General features: G+C 35.3%; 1 protein-coding gene across 1 annotated transcript in view; it reads left to right on the top strand.

Annotated features, from left to right (window-relative positions):
• dlgap4b (discs, large (Drosophila) homolog-associated protein 4b) overlaps positions 1-24,048 on the top strand; it is a 192,551-nt gene that overhangs the window by 93,369 nt on the left and 75,134 nt on the right. The window contains exon 2 of the mRNA XM_056459339.1: positions 23,069-23,118. The gene's annotated coding sequence lies outside the window, so the exon portion shown is untranslated. The remainder of the gene's footprint in view (positions 1-23,068; positions 23,119-24,048) is intronic.

Here is a 24,048-nt window from a genome sequence, read left to right as displayed (position 1 = left end):
AGCGATGCATATGTACAGAAAGTCTGTTTGCATTCGGCTGCAAAGCACTTAAATAAACGCGGTTCATTTCGGTGAAGTTTGCAATGTATTACATAAGCCCTCAATGATTTGACTGACTTGCCACAGAAATTGCAACTCAACATCGCTAATACTGATTCTGTAAAAATGTACTTTTAGTTTAGAACCGTGTTGTCAAACAGACTTACCTCGAAAAGAGAAGTGGAGTTAGCAGGTGCCAAAGATTTGCACTAAGCATCACAAGTTGAAGAGCGGGCGCGCTAAATTGGCGGCTGAAATATAAAATGTCGACAGTTCACGTTGGCTCATTGGGCGGTGCTATTCCGCCATTTTAAACAGTGTGCGCGCCCATTTTTCGCCAACTGAAATATAAAATAACGTTGACAGTTCACCTTCGTTTACTGAGTGGTGCTATTACTACATTTAAATATGCACTTTGAATAGTATAAATGTTCGTAATTTATACTCAAGTTAACAAGTAATTGTTAAATAAATACACTTTGCGTCAGACAAAAAGTCTTCCCCCAACTTCACAATTTGCAAGTTACCCTATGAAAAAATTTAAAATAGGCATTGGACTCACCACGTGCATTGCATGCAGATCGTGATTTTTTTTGTCTCTGCATGTGTGTTCATGTTTTTTACAGAATTTTTAAAACATGCTGTTTAATAATAAATAATCAATAATAAAACACATTTCATAATTAAAAACACTTTCATAATTGTCTTCATAATTCATCTTTTATTTTTGCTCATTCTAGCATCTTTTATTTCAACCTTTTATTTCAGCCTTTAACCTATATAGTTGTGATTAAATACAAAGTAATATGAAAAATCTAATATTTTTACAACATGATTACATAGTGGGCGACACGGTGACGCAGTGGGTAGTGCTCACAGCAAGAAGGTCACTGGTTCGAGCCCCGACTGGGCCAGTTGGCGTTTCTGTGTGTAGTTTGCATGTTCTCCCCGTGTTCACGTGGGTTTCCTCCGGGTGCTCCAGTTTCCCCCACAGTCCAAAGACAAGCAGTAGTGTATGTGTGTGAATGAGTGTGTATGGATGGACCCAGTAATGGGTTGCAGTTGGAAGGGCATCCGCTGTGTAAAACATATGTTGGATAAGTTGGCGGTTCATTCCGCTGTGGTGACCCCTGATGAATAAGGGACTAAGCCGAAAAGAAAATGAACGAATGAATGATTACATAAAGGTCGATATATTTGTATTTTTACAATTATATCTTGAATTTGTTTTTCATTGCCTTTAGCAATTAAATCTCAGATTTGATCCATAGGGCCTATTTAATGAACAATACACAAAAGTACAGTAAATTACAGAATATTATAACATTTTACATTAAAGACCTAAATAAAACAGCATATGCTGGTGATGTAGCCTATGTTTTGATGCCCGTATTCTGGTTTCAATGTAATATCTTGGCCCTGACCACCATTGAGACCAGCAAGACCAGCATTGAAACCAGCATACCTTACCAGCATATGCTGTTTTTTGTTTTTGTTTTTCAACAAAGTGGATGGTTTGACCAAAAAAAAAAAAAATGTCATTAATCATTTTCGGAACAGAAATTAAAATACTTTGGATTTTAACATTGTAATTTGTGGCGTAAGAACCCTTGCTGTCTATGGGAGGAACTACGATTAAATCCAAAATATATTAATTTGTGTTCTGAAAATGAACAAAGGTCTTACGGGTTTGGATTTTTTTCTTTTTGAGTGAACTATCCCTTTTATTTGACTAACATATACCATTCTTTTAACCTCTTGTTACTGTAGAATTTAAAGTAAGTTTCTGTAGAATTTTTGAAGGTTTTATGTTGTAAATTTCATAGTACACATCAACAAAATGTGTTTTTACACAGAATTATACTGTTGATTTTAGGGTAATTACTTGCTTGAGAAGTTACGGTATTTTTTTATTTATTTCACCAAAAAAATATATTTTTACTGTAAAAAGTTGTATTTATTACATATTAAAAGAGTAAAAATTAAAGTTATGTACTCTTTCTTAAATTACGGTGATTTAATGTATGTAATACAGTCATATACTATTTTGGTTTAAATAGTCTTTTACTGTTGCTGCTTTACAGTTTTTTACTGTAGTTTTCACTGACATTTTTTACAGTGTACCGTTATGTGATGCATTGAGTGTATGCTTTACCAAAAATATAGGTTTTTAATCTAGTTTTGTACTGCGAGAGTGTGTCTGAGCCTCGAACATTATCAGGAAGGCTATTTCAGAGTATATAAGCCATAAATGAGAAGGCTCGACCTCCTTTACTCGACTTTTGCACATGTATTTTAAGCATAAAGACTTATTTATTCATATTTTGTATTCATCTCTCAGTATGGTCAGTCATTTGAACTTAAATGCATTAAATGTATCTTGATTTCAGATGTGAAACACACTGAGGAAGAACATCTTTTGTTGTTGTTGTTGCCGTGTGTGTATGTGGGGTTGATTTTAAAGAGCTTTGTTATAAACCCTTAAGCTGTAAGTCTCCATCTGGATGATCCCTTTCTCTTTCTTTCAACATTCCCCGAACTCTCCCGGCCATTTCCCCCTCACCGTTCCTAATATTTCCGGGAAGAAGTGCTCCGAATGGCCGGCCTCTGCTCTCTTTGGGAAAGTAGGGCATGTGAGAGCCTGGGGACGTGCGGGATTAATGCACTAATACTATTCATGCACTATTCAAAACGGCAAAGGTGCTTTCATCGGTAATCTGCTGAGCGGAGTCCAAAACTCACTCCCATTACGCCGTATCATCACAATCCATCTGCAGCTCAGCTCATGCTCAGTTTCTCCAACACCAGCCACTTCACTGCGCTCAGAATCTTCATGTGGATTAACTGCTGATCTCAGACCTGTCTCTCCGGAGCCTTAGGAGAATCATCAGTGCACTGTCAAATAAATATCTATGAAGTCAAAATTGGGCAGCACGGTGGCGCAGTGGGTAACACAATAGCCTCACAGCAAGAAGGTCGCTGGTTCGAGCCTCAGCTGGGTCAGTTGGCATTTCTGTGTGGAGTTTGCATGTTCTCCCGGTGTTCGTGTGGGCTTCCTCCGGGTGCTCCAGTTTCTACCTTAACTATTAATAAGCAACTAATTAGCAGTTTGTTGAGCTAAAATTCTGTGGTGTTTATCGCATGAATTGTAAAAAATAAAGTATGACCTTTGATTTTAATTGTATGACACAAGTATTTATATAATGTTTGCATAGTAGCATAAAATAACGTCTGTCTACACTTCAAAAATCAATCTTACTGCCTTAATTTATTCTAGTTGAATCAATTGATCGTTTCTAGTCAACTTACATCAGTCAAACTGACTAAAATAATTAGATGAAGTTTGTATAAACCTGATTAACTTATTAAAATAAGTTGAAGTAACATTAGAGCTTTTGCTGTATGGCCTTTTGTGATAGGCGGAGCGTGGGTAAGGCTGGGGAAGGCTTAGCCTCCCCCTGGCCAGAGACCGGAGATAGCAGCAAAGAAAAAAAATGCATTGAAAACATGTAACAGGTGGAAGGCGTAATATGAATGTGGTTTAATGTTGATGATTAACACAACACTTTAGCTATTGTATGTTTGTCAATCAAATTTCAAGTCCCCCTCCGCACAAAAATGGAACAGTCCAACCCCGCACGTTGCACTGATGAGCGCTGTTTATTACTGGAGTTCGCAGCTGCTCTGAAAACCAAACCAAAAGTGCTGGCCAGCGGACTATTCTGATTTGCTGGTCAAGGACAGAAGTAACGACAAATGAGTTTTACTAGAGAGGTATAATAATAAATTACACTGGTTTAAGTTGTTTTCAGCATCAAATGAAATTGGTAGTTTCATTGTAACGTTGTGTAGTAATCGAGTTTGGCAATCTTTTGGAGTTTTACATTTTAAAGGTCAAATATTTATTGCTGAATTACAAGTTCGGTTTTCAACTGGCCTCGTGAAAAAGAGAATGATTTCCTTTCGAGAATGATACTCTCAGGGCCGGCGCATCCAGAGGCGACCTATAGGGCGGTAGAATACTGAGGGCTGCGTCCTCTCTAATATTAATTATTATTATTATTATTATTATTATTATTATTATTATTATTATTATTATTATTATTATCATTATTATTATTATTATTATTATTATCATTATCATTATTATTATTATTATTATTATTATTATCATTATTATTATCATTATCATTATCATTATCATTATTATTATTATTATTATTATTATTATTATCATTATCATTATTATTATTATCATTATCATTATCATTATCATTATCATTATCATTATCATTATTATTATTATCATTATCATTATTATCATTATTATTATTATTATTATAATTATCATTATTATTATTATTATTATTATTATTATTATCATTATTAATAGTAATAAAAGCAACAAGGAGTATTAATTTCATTTGAAATTGCATACTGTAAGTAATAAATAAATATTTAATAGATAAGTATTTAACATTTTTTAATATTTAATAAATGCCGCCTTTATAAACAGAATAATTTTAATTCGATTTTTAAAAAGTAATAATAATAAAACATAAATAAACTGACCCCAAACTTCTGACCAGTAGTGTAGATCAGTGGGTTAGTTTAATAAAATAATTTAATGTACCTGTTGAATATAATAGACGTTTGTTGATAGGCGGTGCTTTTGATAAAACCTCTTCTTGGTCGGTCGCAAATCTTTTTAAATGCATTAAAGGGCAGTGCATATATTAGCCTTACCCTGGAGTTTGTCTATGCCTTTTGTCATATTATTTTTAAAGTGTATGTAAAAAAGCAGGGTTCCACACAATTCCTTATATGTTGTCCCAACACAAATTGATTAAGTTAACTTAATTGTTTTTGCAAATTTAAGTGGATTGAACATAAAACAATTAAGTTCTCACAAAAAATGGTTCAGTTAATTTTTAATAAGTAGTTTGAACAAGCAGCAATATATTTTCTTACAGTGTAGTGAAGGTTTTCACTATTGCGTTCTGCAGTTTCTCAGTTGTTCAGTGTGTGGATCTCCATATGAAACAGAAGAGAGTCACGCCGCTGATCTTGAGCATTTATTTCTGCTGAATCACTGCTGTTCTTCAACATGACAGACGAATGAACCTCCTCCTGATGCCGAGATCTTCTACACTATCTTTCTCTGGCCACAATCCTGATATATGAGCGTATAAACACCGCTAAAGGGAAGCCAGCGAGCAACAACTACAGGCAATTTGTCTGATTAAGAGCTGGCAGAGACGCATGGAGTAGAGCCAGAAAACAGCAGAGTCACGCTTTAATGAAATATTGACACGGCTTCTGAGAAACATTGATCTTTGTTTGATGGTTTATTCAAAGTGCTCTCGGAAATTAAAATAATTACTTGGAATTCATTTCACACACGCTTTCATTCTGGATGATCACCGGTTAACTCTTAATCATTCACTCTAGACGTGACATATTCGTTTTTGTTGCTGAAATCTTCTGAACATAATGGAAGATGACATGATTTAAGTGTAAAAGTAGGTCGAATGACTCATTCTGGAAGTTTTTTACCTGCAGAAAAAGAGATTGAAAACTAATAACTTTTTGTCTTGCTGTTCTGAGTTATTTTAAACCGTAATTGTGAGTTTTTTTTCTCACAAGCTCTCAAAAAATATGTTTGTTTGTTTGTTTTTTTTTGCTGCTTGTTCAAAATACTTATTTAAAATAAGCTGAAACAACACTATTTTTTTATTTTATTTTTTTTTTTGAGGGGACGACTTAATAGTTTTATGTTCAATCCACTTCAATTTGTGACAATCAATTAACATAATTAATTTGAGTTGGAACAACATGAATTAATTGTGTTTTACAGTATTTATTTACACTCACCGGCCACTTTATTAGGTACACCTTACTAGTACTAAGTTGGACCCTCTTTTGCCTTCAGAACTGCCTTAATCTTTCATGACATAGATTCAACAAGGTACTGGAAATATTCCTCAGAGATTTTGCTCCATGTTGACATGATAGCATCACGCAGTTGCTGCAGATTTGTCGGCTGCACATCCATTATGTGAATCTCCCGTTCCACCACATCCCAAAGGTGCTCTATTGGATTGAGAACTGGTGACTGTGGAGGCCATTTCAGTACAGTGAACTCATTGTCATGTTCAAGAAACCAGTCTGAGATGATTGGCGCTTTATGACATGGCGTGTTATTCTCCTGGAAGTAGCCATCAGAAGATGGAGACACTGTGGTCATAAAGAGTGTACAACATGGTCCGTTACAATACTCCGGTAGGCTGTGGCGCTGACATAATGCTTAATTGGTACTAATGGTAACAATCTTCTGCTGCTGTAGCCCATCCGCCTCAAGGTTGGATGTGTTGTGCATTCAGAGATGCTCTTCTGCAGACCTCGGTTGTAACGACTGCTTATTTGAGTTACTATTGCCTTTCTATTAGCTGGAACCAGTCTGGCCATTCTCCTCTGACAAGCCATTTGCACCCACAGAACTGCCGCTCACTGGATATTTTCTCTTTTTCTCTGTAAACCCTAGAGATGGTTGTGCGTGAAAATCCCAGTAGATCAGCAGTTTCTGAAATACTCAGACCAGCCCATCTGGCACCAACAACAATGCCACAATATATATATATATATATATATAAGATTTTTGTGTGTACAGCATAACTTAAAAAAGGTTTATGACACAAGTCAGAAACAGATAAATAATAAATGAATAATAAATAATAAATATAATTTTGTCCTTTAATTTTATAATTACTTATTTTATTTTTTGTTCTCGCAACATTAAAAAGGGAGTATTTACACTTCATATTAATTTTTTCTTCTTTTTTGTTAGCATTTTGAAGAGAATTTTGAATTTATTATCCCACAATTCTGGATTTTTGCTTTAAAATTGTGTTTATTTCTTACCGAAGAATGAATTTCAACCTTTATCTCATAATTCTGAGGTTATTTCTCTTTTTTTTTCCCTCCAACAGATTTAAAAAAAACAAAAGCTTGCATTGCACGTATTCATTGATATTTATGAAGTTTCTTCTCACAAATATAAATTCACATCTTTAAACTGTCTCATTTTTTGTTAAGGGCTAAAAAAGGCAATTGTGACTTTAAATCTTTCAATTCTGACTTAATTTAAATTCTGAATAAATTTTTATTGTTTAAGCATAAGTTATACAACATATGCATAGGTATACGATAAGAAAGATCTCATTTCTGTGTGCTATATTCCTGAAGTGTGATCAGACAGACATGCAGGGTCTGTTCTTCATGCTTCACAGTGATTGTGTGCTGTTTTTCATGTCCAGACCTGCTCCTGAATGATGCTGTCCTCTGGGAGACGCTGTGTGTGGACAGATAGCATGAAAAAACACGCTTAAAGCATGTTCAATAGACTCAAACACTCCTCGTTCAGATATTTAAAAGGTGGTTATGAATCATGGGCTCATTAGCATATGCTGTATTTGCTTATCAACAACTATTCAGTATTTGTCAACTTGCTCCGCCCTGACAGATCTGCTGTTTAAAGTCTTAAAGGTATAGTAGCGTATCATTCTTAGAGCTGACTTCGATAGAAATTAATACAATAGTTCTTTTTTTGTGTTATTTTGAGTGAAAAACTTTCTCGAAATGTTGGCAGGGCTTGATTTTGTAAATGTGCATTGATTGCATTCATTTGAGTGACAGTTTGATCCCGCCCCTTGCATCAAAAACACACCAATCATAGAAGAGATGTTGATGGCAGATAAAGGTTATTTTGATTTAAAGTAAAATGCGTAACCTGAAAGCGTGAATTAAAATGAAATGATGTGCACACAGCCTGGAAAGAAGGGGCAAAGGTTGCCAATGGGCAGGAATGGGTTTAAGTGGTGCATAAAATATATATCATGTTGGTTTTAATATGTACACTTAAACTACATTCCTGAAAAATAAAATTGTCAAAAATATGAAGAATCACAGCTGTTTTCCACATTAATAATGATAAAAAGCATAATATTATAGTGATTGTTTTAAATAAGCATATAACTGGAGTAATAAAAACTGGAATAATGATGCTGAAAAATAATTATTGCATCACAATAATAAATGTTAACCCTTTATGATAATGTTGCATTAGTTAATGTATTTACGAACATGAAAAATGAGCAATATATTTATTTCTGCATCTTTGTGAACATTAGTTATTGAAAATAAAGTTGTTGATTGTTAATTCATGCTAACTCGCAGTGCATTAACTAATGTTAACAAGCATGAATTTAATTTTTAATAATAATGCATTAGTAAATGTTGAATTATGATTAATAAAGGCTGTATATGTGTTGTTCAGTATTAGTTCATGTTAATAAATACATGAACTAACATTAACTAATAAACCCATATTGTAAAGTGAGTAAATTACTTAATATAATAAATTAAAGCTAATTTAAATTGTATTAACAACAAGAAAAAAGGGGCGAGGCAGTGGCGCAGAAGGTAGTGCTGTCGCCTCACAGCAAGAAGGTCGCTGGTTTGAGCCTTGGCTGTGTCAGTTGGCGTTTCTCTGTGGAGTTTGCATGTTCTCCCTGCGTTCGTGTGGGTTTCCTCCGGGTGCTCCGGTTTCCCCCACAGTCCAAACACATGCGGTACAGGTGAATTGGGTAGGCTTAATTGTCCATAGTGTATGTATGTGTGTGAATGAGTGTGTATGGGTTTCCCAGTGATGGGTTGTGGCTGGAAGGGCATCAGCTGAGTAAAACATTCTGGATAAGATAGCAGTTCATTCCGCTATGGCGACCCTAGATTAATAAAGGGACTAAGCTGAAAAGAAAATGAATGAATGAGTGAATGAATCAATGAATGAATGAATCAATGAATCAATGAATGACAACAAAAAAATCAAAAGAAAGTCCTTCCAAAAACTTCTATTAACAGCTTCTATTAATCATACTTCATTTTGTCCTCTTACCTCAGACTCCCATTAAAAACAACCTTGCGCATTAGGATTCATTGTTTACACAGTTGTAAAGCATCTGGCTGATATCCCTTGTGTGGACAATTACAGTTTAATCATGATTCAGCCTGCAGTTGGTGGTGATTTTGCACACTGTGACAGGATCAGCTATAATGGTCATAAATGTGTCCCTCGTGGCATCAAACTCTCTCTGATAATTGAATGTATTTGCGCTCGAGCTGCTGGTCTTAATTATAATTTGTAAGCAGTAATTGTGTTTCCAGCGGGCAGCAGCGCTGTGTTTCAATGAGAAGCTGCTGAGACAAGCAAAGACTCTGGATCTGCAGTGTGTTTCCTAAAAACATCATTAGCCAACTAAGTTTTGCTGTTAAATGTTGTTTGATGATTCATTCATTCATTTTTCTTCAGCTTAGTCTCTATTTCAGAGGTCGCCACAGCGGAATGAACTGCCAATTATTCTGGCATTTGTTTTACACAACGGATGCCCTTCCAACACCAACCCAGTACTGGGAAACACCCATACACACTCATTCACACACACTCCTACACTACGGACAATTTAGTTTGTACATACGCAAACCGCGTAGCAATTTTGTATGGTTGAATTCCACCTCTACAATGTAATTATACAATATTGTTCAAATTGACCACCCTTTGGTTATGTTGGGGGCTGTTTTTGCCCTATTGACTTCCATTATAATCACATTTTTTGATTGCAAATCCATGACAGCATATAATCATGCATTCTTGATAATTTTATAGGCAACAAAAAAGCATTGTTTTTCGTTTTGGATATGAGATTAGGCTATTTTGTTATATGTTATTGTTGGTTGATTTATGCTTTGATTACAGCATTAGAGAAATATTAAATATATGCAATAATATTTGTAAAAGAAAAGAAATGCCTTGTTTCAGCTGAGTATGGAGGGAAAGCATGGACAAAACAAGATAAGCTATTTGTTTATTACAGCTATAACTCAAATTTATATTGGTTTAAAAACAAATAAATAAATAAGTGAATAAATAAAATATATCAAATAAATAAATAGAAAAAAAATTAATAAATATATAAAATAAAGTAAATAAATAAATAAAATAGATTAAATAAATAAATAACAAAAAAATAAATAAAATACAATTAATTAAATTCAATAAATAAAATATAGTATTTAAATAAATAATTAAAATAAATAAATATAGTAAATAAAAAAATAAAACAATAAATACAATAAATATAATAAATTAATAAAAAAAGTAAATAAATAAAAGTAAATAAATCAAATATAATAAGTAAATAAAACAAAGTAAATAAATCAGTAAATATATAAATAAATAAAACTGATAAAATAAATAAATAAAATATATTAAATAAATAAAATTACAAAAAATATAGTAAATAAATAAATAAAAACAGATAAAATAAATAAATAAAATATATTAAATAAATAAAATTATAAAAAATATAGTAAATAAATAAATAAAAACAGATAAAATAAATAAATAAAATAGATTAAATAAATAAAATTATAAAAAATATAGTAAATAAATAAATAAAAACAGATAAAATAAATAAATAAAATAGATTAAATAAATAAAATTATTAAAAATATAGTAAATAAATAAATAAAAACAGAGTAATAATAATAAAGTAAATAAATAAAATAAGGTAAATAAGTAAAATGAAATAAATAAAATTAATATAGTAATTTAATGAATAAAACAGGTAAAATAATTAAAATAAATCTAATAAATAAATAAAACAGATAAAAATAAATAGATAGACAAAGTAGGTTAAATAAAATTAAATTAGGGGTGTCACAGTGGCGCAGTAGGCACAATTGCCTCACAGCAAGAAGGTCGCTGGTTCGAGCCTTGGCTGGGTCAGTTGGCATTTCTGTGTGGAGTTTGCATGTTCTCCCCGTGTTGGTGTGGGTTTCCGCCGGTTGCCGAAACCCTAAAATGTAATATATAAAAAGGCCTCTGTTTCTCAGTCCCCTTGAGGAGCATCGTTACAGAAGTTTTACAAATTAACTAATGTGGTTCAAATGTAATGTCACTACATAGTTTATTTCCCGAGCGATGCATCATACTATAGTAGTCAGCCACAAGTTATGTCGTTATTTGAGAAAGGCACCCCATGGACAAAAGAAGATTACTGTGAGGGAAGCATGACTGATATCTGTTGTGAATAAATAAATAAGCCAGTAAAAGAGAGAGTGCCTGTGTTTATATGCTAATCCTCTGAGATGTTCATCTGAGCTGGTCTGCTGCAGGACACTGTCAGATCTTCTGTGTGTGTGTGTGTTTAGCGTGACCGCCAGCACTGTGTATACAGTGAGTGAACTGATTCTGAGTGTCGTGTGCTTCATGGCCTACTTTATACAGGAAAACTTTTGAAAAGCACACATGCTTATAGCTAACAGAGAACGTTCTCGGAATGTTCTCTCAATGTTTTTTTAAAGTTAGCCCTGTCGCCTCACAGCAAGAAGATCGCTGGTTCGAGTCCCGGCTTGGTCACTTGGCATTTCTGTGTGGAGTGTGCATGTTCTCCCCATGTTAGCGTGGGTTTGGCTCCAGGTGCTCCGGTTTCCCCCACAGTCCAAAGAATTGGATGAACTAAATTGACCGTAGTGTATGAGTGTGTGTGTGTGAATGAGTGTGCATGGGTGTTTCCCAGTACTGGGTTGCAGCTGGAAGGGCATCAACTGCATAAAACATATGCTGGATAAGTTGGTGGTTCATTCCTCTGTGGTGACATCTGAAATAGAGACTAAGCTGAAAGAAAAATGAATGAATGAATGAAGTTTGATGAATAGTTTGTGTCAGTATGTATTTTCTGCTGGTTTCTGTCCTCCAGCTTGACCCGGAGTCAGCTTTATCTTGTAGCGATTTAATCTCTTTAGACACAGCAGGAGACATCACAGATATTTCAGCTTTTTTATTTCATCTATTTTGTTGTGGGTTTTTCTGTACTATTAATCTAAATCCCGCATGTCTACAGTCTACTTCATCTTTTCTGACAGACTGAGATGGATTGTAAATGAGATTACAGCGGACTCAACAGATCCCTTTCCTCTTTTTGTTCAGAATGATGTTTATTTTGCGTATGAGGGGAATTTGAAACTAATTTTGCAGGATATTTTTGTGTGGGGATGCCTGTGACCTTGTGCATAATGTTTGTTTTGCGTTACAGTTTATTCTGGTTTGTTTGATGGCCATGCAGAATGACACAAGCTGCTTATTAATGATATTTATTTTTAATATAATATATGCAGTAAATTGTTTTAAAGTGACTGTTTAAAAAACATTTCTATGCATGCTTCCTTATTCATTAAGGAATGATTAAATGAAACTGGTTTTCGCAAAATTTATATAAATATAAACATAATTAAGCATAAACAAAATAAAATAAAATAAAATAAAATAAAATAAAATAAAATAAAATAAAATAAAATAAAATAAAATAAAATAAAATAAAATAAAATAAAATAAATAAAAATAATATAATATAATATAATATAATATAATATAATATAATATAATATAATATAATATAATATAAAATAAGGGGGCGACGCAGTGGCGCAGTAGGTAGTGCTGTCATCTCACAGCAAGAAGGTCGCTGGTTCGAGCCTCAGCTGGGTCAGTTGGCATTTGACTAAGCCGACAAGAAAATGAATGAATAATATAATATTATATAAAATAATATAATATAAAATAATATAATATAGCATTGTGATATATAACATTTTAATAAATATTAAAAATAAATAAAAATCCAAACCCGTTGGAGCAAGTGTTTATAAGTGTCGAGTCCCGTGAAGGAGCTCCAGATCGAAACTTTTGTTTTTTGTTTACCTTATGATTAATGTTGTTGCACGTCCGCCAGTTCCCGCCTCTGAATGAGCGAGTTTTAGCTACTTGTACATTAAGGTAGCGTTCAGAAAAAACAAAGCCCCTGCAAAGAAACTCGACACAGAGGAACATAAAAACCTCATTGCCAGTTAGTGTTTTGGAAGTGTTATTGCAAAGCAACACAAACAGCACGCAGAAGTGTAATGCAGAAGTGTTCACACGGGGCTTCAGTGTCAGCGCTTGACCGAGGGCTGGTCTGAAGTTGGGACTGACGCAATTGTCAAAGCAGCGTCAGCCACTGAAATTAGTCCGCAATTGGCTACTGTCTGAGCTGGGGTATTTGCATAAAGATATCTGATTGGCTGATGCTTCCGTTGTCGCTTGAAAAGTTGAGAAATCCCCAACTTCTGCAGCGAGCAATGCCGCTGAAGCAGCACTGATGGATGTACAATTCAGTTCGGCATCGCTTAGCGTAACCCATTCAATGTGAATGGGAAGCATTAACGCTGACGCCCCGTGTAAATGGGGCGTAAATGCACGGCAACGCGCAAGGCATGCACCATGGGTTACGCCAATCACTTGATGCAGAAGTATAAACCAGGCTTTAGTCTCTTTATTTATCTGGGATCGCCGCAGCAAATGAACTATTTTACGCAGCGGATGCCCTTCCAGCTGCAACCCAGTACTGGGAAACATCATACACTCTCATTCATTCACACACATACACTATGGACAATTTAGCTCACCCAATGCACCTATAGTGCATGTGTTTGGACTTGTGAGGGAAACCGGACCACCCGGAGGAAACCCACGCCAACACGGGGAGAACATGCAAACTCCACACAGAAATGCCAACTGACCCAGCCGATCTTCTTGCAGTGAGGCGATCGTGCTACCCACTGTATATTATAATAAGCATTGTGACATATTAAATTGTAATATATTAAAAATAAATAAAAAAATGTAAATAAATATTATTACTTTATTTAAAATATATTATAATATAAATGTGATTATATTATAATAAGCATTGTGATATATGAAATTGCAATATATGAAAAGTAAATAAAAATATATATTATTAGTTAATAAAATGTAATATTATTCATTTTCTTGTCGGCTTAGTCCCTTTATTAATCTGGGGTCGCCACAGCGGAATGAACCGCCAACTTATCCAGCATTTTGTTTTACGCAGCGGTTGCCCTTCTAGCCGCAACCCATCACCAGGAAACATCCTGTAACATTATTTTATATTATATTATATTATATTATATTATATTATATTATATTATATTATATTATATTATATTATATTATATTATATTATATTATAATTGTGATTGTATTAGAATAAGCATTGTGATATATTAAATTGAACAATATAATATAATGAAATTAATTATTTTATTTTTTATCAATTTACAATTTAATATATCGCCATCCTTTCTGTAGGATCACGTCACTCTGAAGACTCCTAAATACTCAATTTTAAAATGCAAAAAATAAAAAATGTACTTTGTATCCCATGAATAAATTGCATTTTATCATACATTCAAATAGAAAAAAAACATATTTAAGTTATAATATTTCAGAATATTCCAGATTTTTTGGTATTTTTCACCTAATAAATGCAGCCTTGGTGAGCAGAGAATACTCCTCTGCAAAACGTCTCCAAAATAACAGACCAGCATGCAAAAACTATGTATGTGCAGAAGTAAATGCTCCTGCAATGTGTATATTTGTGCTCAGGGCTGAGAAAGAGATGAAATAAGATGCAGCTGGGCAGTGCTGTATTATTTGATCTTGTGTTTTAGGCATCGGAGGGCAGGATTTTTAATGCACCGCAGGCCAGGAACAACTCCACTGATATCAGGAGGCCAAATTAGAGAGCAGAACAAAGACTTTTCTGGAGGGCGAATTTGCTTTTTGATGTAGTTATCATTGTGATATCATTGAGTCCAGGAGCTGAGGGCAGAAGAGGCTGTTTCTCTGTGGACTGTGGGTCTTAGAGTGACTGCTGTGTGGTTTAATGAGGATTAGTTCATCATTTACGGGCCATCTACATGACAATGTTTTCAGCACAAAAAATATCAAACTTTTTATGATTTTGGTTTACATGACAATAACACTGAGTGGCTCTGTGGTTAGCACTGTCGTCTCACAGCAAGAAGGTCGCTGGTTCGAGTCCCGGTTGTGCCAGTTGGCATTTCTGTGTGGAGTTTGCATGTTCTCCCCATGTTGGTGTGGGTTTCCTCCGAGTGCTCCGGTTTCTCCCACAGTTCAAACACATGCGCTATAGGGGAATTGATGAACTAAATTGGCCGTAGTGTATGACTGTGTATGTGTGTGTGTAAATGTGAGAGTGTATGGGTGTTTCCCAGTACTGGGTTGCGGCTCGAAGGGCATGCACTGCGTAAAACTGGAATAGTTGGCAGTTCATTCTGTTGTGGCGACTCCTGATAAATCAGAGACTAAGCTGAAGGAAAATGAATGAATAACACTTAAAATTTTAGTTTTGGGTCGGCTTGTTAAAACTACGTGAATAAAATGAGTTGAACTAACACAGTTAAACTAACACAGACTTAAAATGTTTATGTTAAATCCACGACTAACGACTAACTTAACTTAATCGATGTGTGTTGGGACAGCATGAAGGAATTGTGTGAAACCCTGCATGTTTTACATGAACATTTTGGCACTGCAAACGAATTTAAAGTCTTTGAAAATGCGATCATTTCCACAGGCGACGCAGTGGCACAGTAGGTAGTGCTGTCGCCTCACAGCAAGAAGGTCACTGGTTCGAGCCTCTGCTGGGTCAGTTGGCGTTTCTGTGAAGGCTAAATTGGCCGTAGTGTATGTGTGTGAGTGAGTGTGTATGGATGTTTTCCAGAGATGGGTTGCGGCTGGAGGGGCATCCGCTTCCATTAAACATATGCTAAATAAGTTGGCGGTTCATTCCGCTGTGGTGACCCCAGATTAATAAAGGGACTAAGCCAAAAAGAAAATGAATGAATGATTTCCACACTGTTCGACATTTTATTGTATTTTTGCGGTAACTTACTGCCCCTTTACAGTAATTTACCTGTAAATTTAATTCACCGTTTGACCCGCAATTTCATTTTGCAGTAAAATAGCCTTTCAGAAACCTCTTTTAATGGTGAAATGCCATAATTTGATTTTACAGTGTGTCAATTTTTTACAATACTTGTACTGTCATTTATTTAAATTTTACACTAGCAGTGCAAAACCTTTATCTTTAGTATATACTACTGAATTTAATTAATTCCGGTGACGAAGTCAGCTAATCAACAGTATTTTCTATTGTTCATTGTTCTTAAATCCATTTGAAATGGTTTGCAAAAGTAATTTTCATTCATCAATCTATTTTAAATACATTTTGTGATTCAAGATGCTAATTAATACCTTTTTAATTTTCGTTAATTAATACAGTAGCAGGACTTGATTACTTTGATTACAGTAATAGTTATAGTTACTGTAAAATGACCCACAATGCAATGCATTTTACAGCAGTGAACAGTAAAGAATGTCTGTGGTATTTTACCGGTAAATAACTGTAAAGTTTAAGCAAAGTCTAACAGTGCAAGTGTATCTATTTTTTTAATTATTTGCATGTATGTAATTACATCTGTAATTAATAATAATTATTCCTCACTTTTATATAGCACTTTTCTGGGCAATCAAAGCGCTTTATAAATTTTTTGGAGGGAATCTCCTCATGCACCACCAGTGTGCAGCATCCACCTAGATGACGCCACAGCAGCCATGTTGCGCCAGACAGCACACCACACAACACACACAAGCTGATTGGTGGAGAGGAGACAGAGTGATGAAGCCAATAATTATATGGGGATGGTTTGGAGGCCATGATGGACAGAGGCCGGTGGCCAAATTTGGCCAGGATTAAACCTAGGTGCGGATCGCAAAACGCTTGGGTCCACCCCACAAGAGTTAAAGCAGGCATCCCCCACCCTACAGAAGTGAAGAGCGGGGAGGGGTATGGGGTTTTAAGTAGTTGAGGTGAGGGTCCGTCCACTACATCACTGATTAAACCCCTACTCCTTCTCAAAGGACATCCTGAGATTTTTTTTACATCTCATCAGTACATCAATATACTGGGGCATTAGGACCCACACAAACCACAGGTTGAGCATCCTCTGTTGGTCTCACTAACACCAATTCTGGCAGCAACCTAGCTTTCCCATGTGGTCTCCCATTCAGGTACTGACCGGGCGCAGCCCTGCTTAGCTTCAGTGAGCAACCATGTGAGAGTTGCAGAGAGCTAGCTGCTGACAAACATCTGTAAACACACTGTTGACTCATTTCTTACACCTTAAACCCACCCATACCACCAAACCTGTCCCTAAAACTACCCATATCCCATCTTTCTTTTTTTTTTATAAGAATTTTTTCTGGGTTTTTCACCTTTATTTGATAGGACAGTAAAGACTACTGACAGCAAAGCATGGGGAGCAGAGAGAGGAGAGAGGCATAGGACCACGAGGTGGAATTGAACTCGGGTCGCCGTGAGCACCAGAGTGCATGTGTCAATGCACTAACCACTACACCACTTGCGCCAACACCCATATCCCATCTTAATAGCCCCATAAGTGTTCTGCAATGAAATATAAATGCAATAAGTACATCGTACATAATTGTGATGCAAGTTTATTATATAACAGTAATTATAACCATAATGGCTTCAGTCCCTGTTCAAAAAAAAAAAGTTGAGATCCTTGCTCTTTTATATTTGCTGACAGTTTTGTGATAATCAGAAGATTAGGAAGCAAAAAAAAGTAGTTTTATTCCCTGCAGAGCAGAGATTCATCTGACAGAATCTGACATGAGGGGGGTCAAAGTTCAAAAGTGCAATCTTTGAAGCAAGCAGAGCCTCAGGACAGCTGGAGATGCAGAACAACATTGAGCTGATCTCAGGTCAGACACTCACTCAGATCAAACCTTCAGCTGGAGATCTCAAAACTTCATTCATTCATTCATTTTCTTTTCGGCTTAGTCCCTTTATTAATCCGGGGTCGCCACAGTGGAATGAACCGCCAACTTATCCAGCACGTTTTACGCAGTGGATGCCCTTCCAGCTGCAACCCATCTCTGGGACAATCTCAAAACTTCTGTAAAAGAAATACACTTTCTGACTGAGTAAAATTCCAGACAATTGCATAATGCTTAAAGGGATATGCATGCAAAAAAAATAATATTTTGCTGCTTGTTCAAATTACTTGTTTAAAATGAGCTAAAACAACACAATTTCTGAGTTTTTTGTGGGGACAACTTAATTGTTTTATGTTCAATCCACTTAATTATAAATAGTTAACTTAATTGGGGTGTCACGGTGGCGCAGTGGGTAGCACAATCGTCTCACAGCAAGAAGGTCGCTGGTTCAAGCCCCGGCTGGGTCAGTAGGCATTTCTGTGTGGAGTTTGCATGTTCTCCCATGTTCGTGTGGGTTTCCTCCGGGTGCTCCGGTTTCCCCTACAAGTCCAAACACGTGCACTATAGGTGAGTTGGGTAAGCTAAATTAGCCGTAGTGTATGTGTTTGAAAGAGTATATATGGGTGTTTCCCAGTGATGGGTTACAGCTGGAAGGGTGAGTTAAAGCTGTATATGTAAAACATACGCTGGAAAAATTGGCGGTTCATTCCGCTGTGGCGACCTCTGATTAATGAAGGGACTAAGCCGAAAAGAAAATGAATGAGTTTACTTAATCGATTTGTGTTGGGAAAACATGTCTGAATTAAGTTAACTTATTACTTTTGACAAATCTAAGTGGATTGAACATAAAACAATTAGGTTGTCCCTAAAAAAAACTCGAGAATTTTGTTAATTCAGCTCATTTTAAAGAAGTAGTTTGAACAAAAACCATACGTGATTTTTTGAGTGTAGTTCACCCAAAAATTAAATTTCCACTCATTTCATTGCAAGCCTGTTTGAGTTGAATTCTTCTGTTTATGTTATAGAAGATGATGTACTGAAGAATGCTTCCATATTACACTGTTAATGATTTTTGTAAATTACACAGTATTTAACTGTAATATGAACTGAATTTTACTGTAGAACTGTTATGCAGTGTTAAGCTGCGGTCACACTTGACTTTTCTTCCCATAGACTTCTATTCATCCGCACACAAATGCGTCAGATCGGAAACGCAAGGTCATGCGTCACGTTTCGCATGTCGCTGCGGTGCAAAGTTCAAGCTTGGTGAACTCTAACCTGCGAAATCGCATCACTTGACTGCGTGAGATCAATCGAGGATCAAAACAAGACCTCTCTGGACAGAAATGTAAAACATTTACGCTCGCATTTTTAATCGCTCGCGTTTTTAAATGTCTAATCATCTTGTTTAATCCCGCCCCTTTTCGCAGCGCCGCACAACAGAATTTCGCACACACAAAGCCCGGTGTGACCGTAGCTTTACTGTATTTTAAAGTTGTATTGTGAATATTACTGTAATTTACCATAAAGATATACAGTACTGTAAACACATATACTGTAAATGGGGCTGTAAATGTTCTGTTTGTTAAAGTTACATTTAGAAAAATACTGTATTTTACAGTACAAATATACAATACTGTAAATGCATAGCAAGGTAAATAATGCTGTAAATGTAAATATAGTATTTTTGCTATAATTGATTTACAGTGAGTAATTGGCAAACGGAACTGTGATATAAACTGGATTTTACTGTAGGACAGTTATGCGGTATGTTACTGTAATTTAAAGTTTGCATTGTGAAAATTACTGTATATTTTACAGAAAAGATATACAATGCTGTAAATACACAGCAAGGGAAATGGTGCTGTAAATGTAAATACAGTATTTTTGCTATAATTGATTTACAGTAAGTTGCTGTCAAACTGAACTGTAATATGAGCTGTATTTTACTGTAGGACAGTTTTGCGGTATGTTACTGTAATTTAAAGTTGAATTGTGAAAATTACTGTATATTTTACAGTAAAGATACACAATATATTTGTCCAACAAAAAAACTATTCCACTACATCTCTGAAGTCATTTATTGTTGAATTAGTTTGCAGTATTTAAGCCAAGTGAATTATAATAATAACCATAATTAAGTTCCTTTTTTAAAAAATAATCCCTTACTTTACTTTTTCAGTGGATAAGTAATTTAATTAAACAGTAATCAATTTGCAGTGAAATCAATTGCACCCCTAATACAATTCCTCTGTATTGCTTCATTTATTCTGCTTATAGAAAGAAATGGAAGTGCTACAGTTTCTGAAAAACTCAAGCACCAATTAGAGGAGCAGAAGGTGGAGGAGTCTGACATCTCTTTGAGTCTTGTTTGTAGTTGATTTCATTCAGTATAAAGCACAGCTCTCTTTTATTACACTAGAATCATTGAGCTCAAGCCAAATGGTTTGTAAGTGCTCAGTATAAGTGAAACAGGCCACTGTGCTTTAAAAAAAAATCACGTCTTTTTAGACTCCTTAAAAGGATGTGACAACCGCCCTGAAATATTCAGATGTAGTACATGGACATAATGTGTGATGCTTTCAAAGATTCCTTCTGTGGCTGTTCGTGGAAAGCTCAGAGCGCCTACATGGAATTGACATGGAATTTTAATGCAAAAATAAATATTCAATATATGAATGCAATTTGTTCTTGCTGCTGTCGTACAGTGTGGCCTTAAAAAGTCGTTCTGTATTGCAGAGACACCGAACACACACTGCAGCACCGTTCAGCAGTTCCCGAGCGGCGCTTTCAGCCAAAATGTGCCACAAACTCAGTTCATTAAAATGTTAGTAATGGGTTACTTTAAAAATGCAAAGGTATTTCCTTTAGTACATGAGCGTCTCAAAAGTGTTTGAGCATTAGGGTACATTTGCACAGTGTACTGAAAACAAAAACATTTTAAAAAGTTGTGAAAGTGTTCCCCGCTCACACAGATCTGTGAACCGCTGTATTCTGGCCAGTAGATGGCGATGTGACATTATAAACTAACAGCGTATGATTACCAAATAGTCAAATGTTAAAGTCAGCATGAAATGGAAGCTAAGATTGTCGTTTTTACATCTTGACGTACATCCACATGAAATACTCCTGAAACGAGAAAACAAAATGTAGGGTGGTGCATGGTTTTGTCCTTCAGGGCCAATTGGCTCATTGGAAGATGGTCATTGCTAACAAAATGAAAGAAGATTGATGAATGGATGAAAGGAGGGCAGAAAAGAGACCCACCCTGATAGTCCTGCCCTAAAGGACCTACAGCTCCACCCTAAATGACTGATAGCTCCACCCTAATGGACTGATATCCCCGCCCCAAAGGACTGATAGTACCACCTTAAATGACTGATAGTACTGCCCTAAACAACTGATAGTACTTTTGACTGAGAGCTCCGCCTTAATGAATGGATATCTCAATCCTAAATAATAGCTCCTTCCTAATAGACTGGTTGCTCCACCCCAAATTACTGATAGCTCCACCCTAAATGATGGAGAGCCTTGCCTTAAATGACTGATAGCTCCACCCCAAATGACTAATAGCTCTGCATTAAATGACTGATTGCCCCACCCTAAATGACTAATAGCTCCACCCTAATGAATGGATAGCTCCGCCTTAAATGACTGATAGCCCTGCCCTAAATGACTGATTGCCCCACCCTAAATGACTAATAGCTCCACCCTAATGAATGGATAGCTCCGCCTTAAATGACTGATAGCCCTGCCCTAAATGACTGATTGCCCCACCCTAAATGATTAATAGCTCCACCCTAATGAATGGATAGCTCCGCCTTAAATGACTGATAGCCCTGCCCTAAATGACTGATAACCCCACCCTAAATGACTGATAGCTACACCCTAACGAATGGATAGCTTCGCATTAAATGAGTGACAGCCCATCTCCCCTAAATGACTGATAACCCCAGCCTACATGGCTGATAGCTCCGCCCTAATGGATGGATAGCTCTGCTTTAAATGACTGATAGCTCCACCCTAAATGACTGAAAGATCCACCTAATTGAATGGATAGCTCTGCCTTAAATTATTGATAGCTCCACCCTAAATGACTGATAGCCCAGCCCTAAATGACTGATAGCTCCACCCTAATGGATAGATAGCTCTGCTTTAAATGACTGATAGCCCCGCCCTAAATGACTGATAACCCCAGTCTATTTGACTGATAGCTCCACCCAGAATGCATGAATAGCTCCATCTTAAATGACTAATAGCCCCACCCTAAATGACTGATAGCTCCACCCTAATGGATGGACAGCTCCGCCCTAAAAGACTGATAGCTACACCCTAAATTACTGATAACTCCGCCCAAAAGGACTGGTAGCACCTGCCTAATGACCTGACAGTTCTGCCCTAAATGACTGATTGCTTCACCCTTAATTACTAATAACTCCACCCTAAATGACTGATAGATCCACCCTAAATAACTGATAGCTCTGCCCTAAATGACTGATAGATCCACCCTAAATTACTAATAGCTCCACCCTAAATAACCAATATCTCCACCCTAAATAACTGATAACTCCGCCCCAAAATGACTGATAGCTCCGCCCTAAATAACTGATAGCACCACCCTAAAGGCTGATAGATCCGCCCTGATAGATTGAGATCTCCGCCCTAAATGACTGATAGCTCCGCCCTAATGGAGTGATAGCTCCGCCCTAATGTGAACAGACAAAGGCCCATCAGTTGTGTGAGTCTCTTATCGTCACATTGACCTTGTAATCATTTTTGCATCTGTGACATAATTAAGTCTGTGAGATGATGGATTGGATTAATTAGGAATTGAGTAAGACCAGCTGCAATCACACACGTACACACACACACACACAAGCAACACACATGTATTTTAATATTGTTTTGTTCTATAGAGAGATAAGCATGGATACTGTGTGTGTTACAGAGTATCTTCATATAACTGGATGTCCTGAAGGCGTTGTGATGTTGTATTAAATATGCATGACAGTGAGCTCATAGATAAACAGGTAAAGATGATGACACTGTTCTGTGCGGACGGATTGTATTCCCATTATTCATCCATAAAACATCCAAAGCGTCCCAGGACAGCAGCAGTGTTGATTTTTAGAAACCGTTCAGTCATTTCTAAATGATGTACCACCATCAGACTCATGAATTAATAATGAGCTGTGTTTGTTTTGCATATATGCTAATGACTTATTTTAATGTGTGTTGTTTCAACAGGAAGTTTCACCTGCTGGGTTTGGTGCAGTGAGTTAGGATGACCTACAAATGTGAGTGTGTTTTTTATTTATTTTAATTTTTTATTTGTCAGCTACACCCGTAAAATAGCAGCATGGTTATTACTTTGGCTTTTTGTGTAAATGCAGTGCTATATTAACAGTGCTATATATAAATGTGTGTGTTTTTCTACATTTCCCTGTATTTTTGTTTTATTTTTAAGTGCAAAATGTTCTTAAATCAATATACTTTTACTAAAATAAAATTATGCATGGAAAATGTTTATTTGGGGGGAAAAGATCATTCAGAGAGCTAAAATTATATAAATAGCATTTTATGCTTAAAATCATAAAAAATTCATAAAAAATTATTCATAGTTAAACTGTTTTCTTTTTATTCAAGCATAAATACTTAATAAATGTATTGTTTGTTTTTTAAAAAGTCAATAAAAACAACTTAACAAAAATATGATAATATATGATATATATAATGAATTATAATATATATAATGAATTGACTTAATTTTTGTGAACTGATTTTATTGATCTTTTCTGACCCCAATTGGCAGATTATTATAATTATTATTATTATTTTTATTATTATTATTATTATTATTATTATTATTATTATTGTTGTTGTTGTTGTTGTTGTTGTTGTTGTTGTTGTTGTTATTATTATTATTACTATTATTATTATTATTATTATTATTATTATTGTTGTTGTTGTTGTTGTTGTTGTTGTTGTTATTGTTATTATTATTATTATTATTATTATTATTATTGTTGTTGTTGTTGTTGTTATTATTATTGTTATTGTCATTATTATTATTATTATTATTATTATTATTATTATTATTATTATTATTATATATTTTTTTATTAAATAATGTATATATATTTGTTAGTTTGCTTTTCATTTTATTTTATTGTATATTTAATAGTTTATCTTTTAAGCAGTTTTAAATATGTACATTTATTTATTTA

The sequence above is a fragment of the Danio aesculapii genome, chromosome 6, assembly GCF_903798145.1.
Source record: "Danio aesculapii chromosome 6, fDanAes4.1, whole genome shotgun sequence".
Lineage (NCBI taxonomy): Eukaryota > Metazoa > Chordata > Actinopteri > Cypriniformes > Danionidae > Danio > Danio aesculapii.
This window is presented reverse-complemented; position numbering and strand designations above follow the sequence as displayed.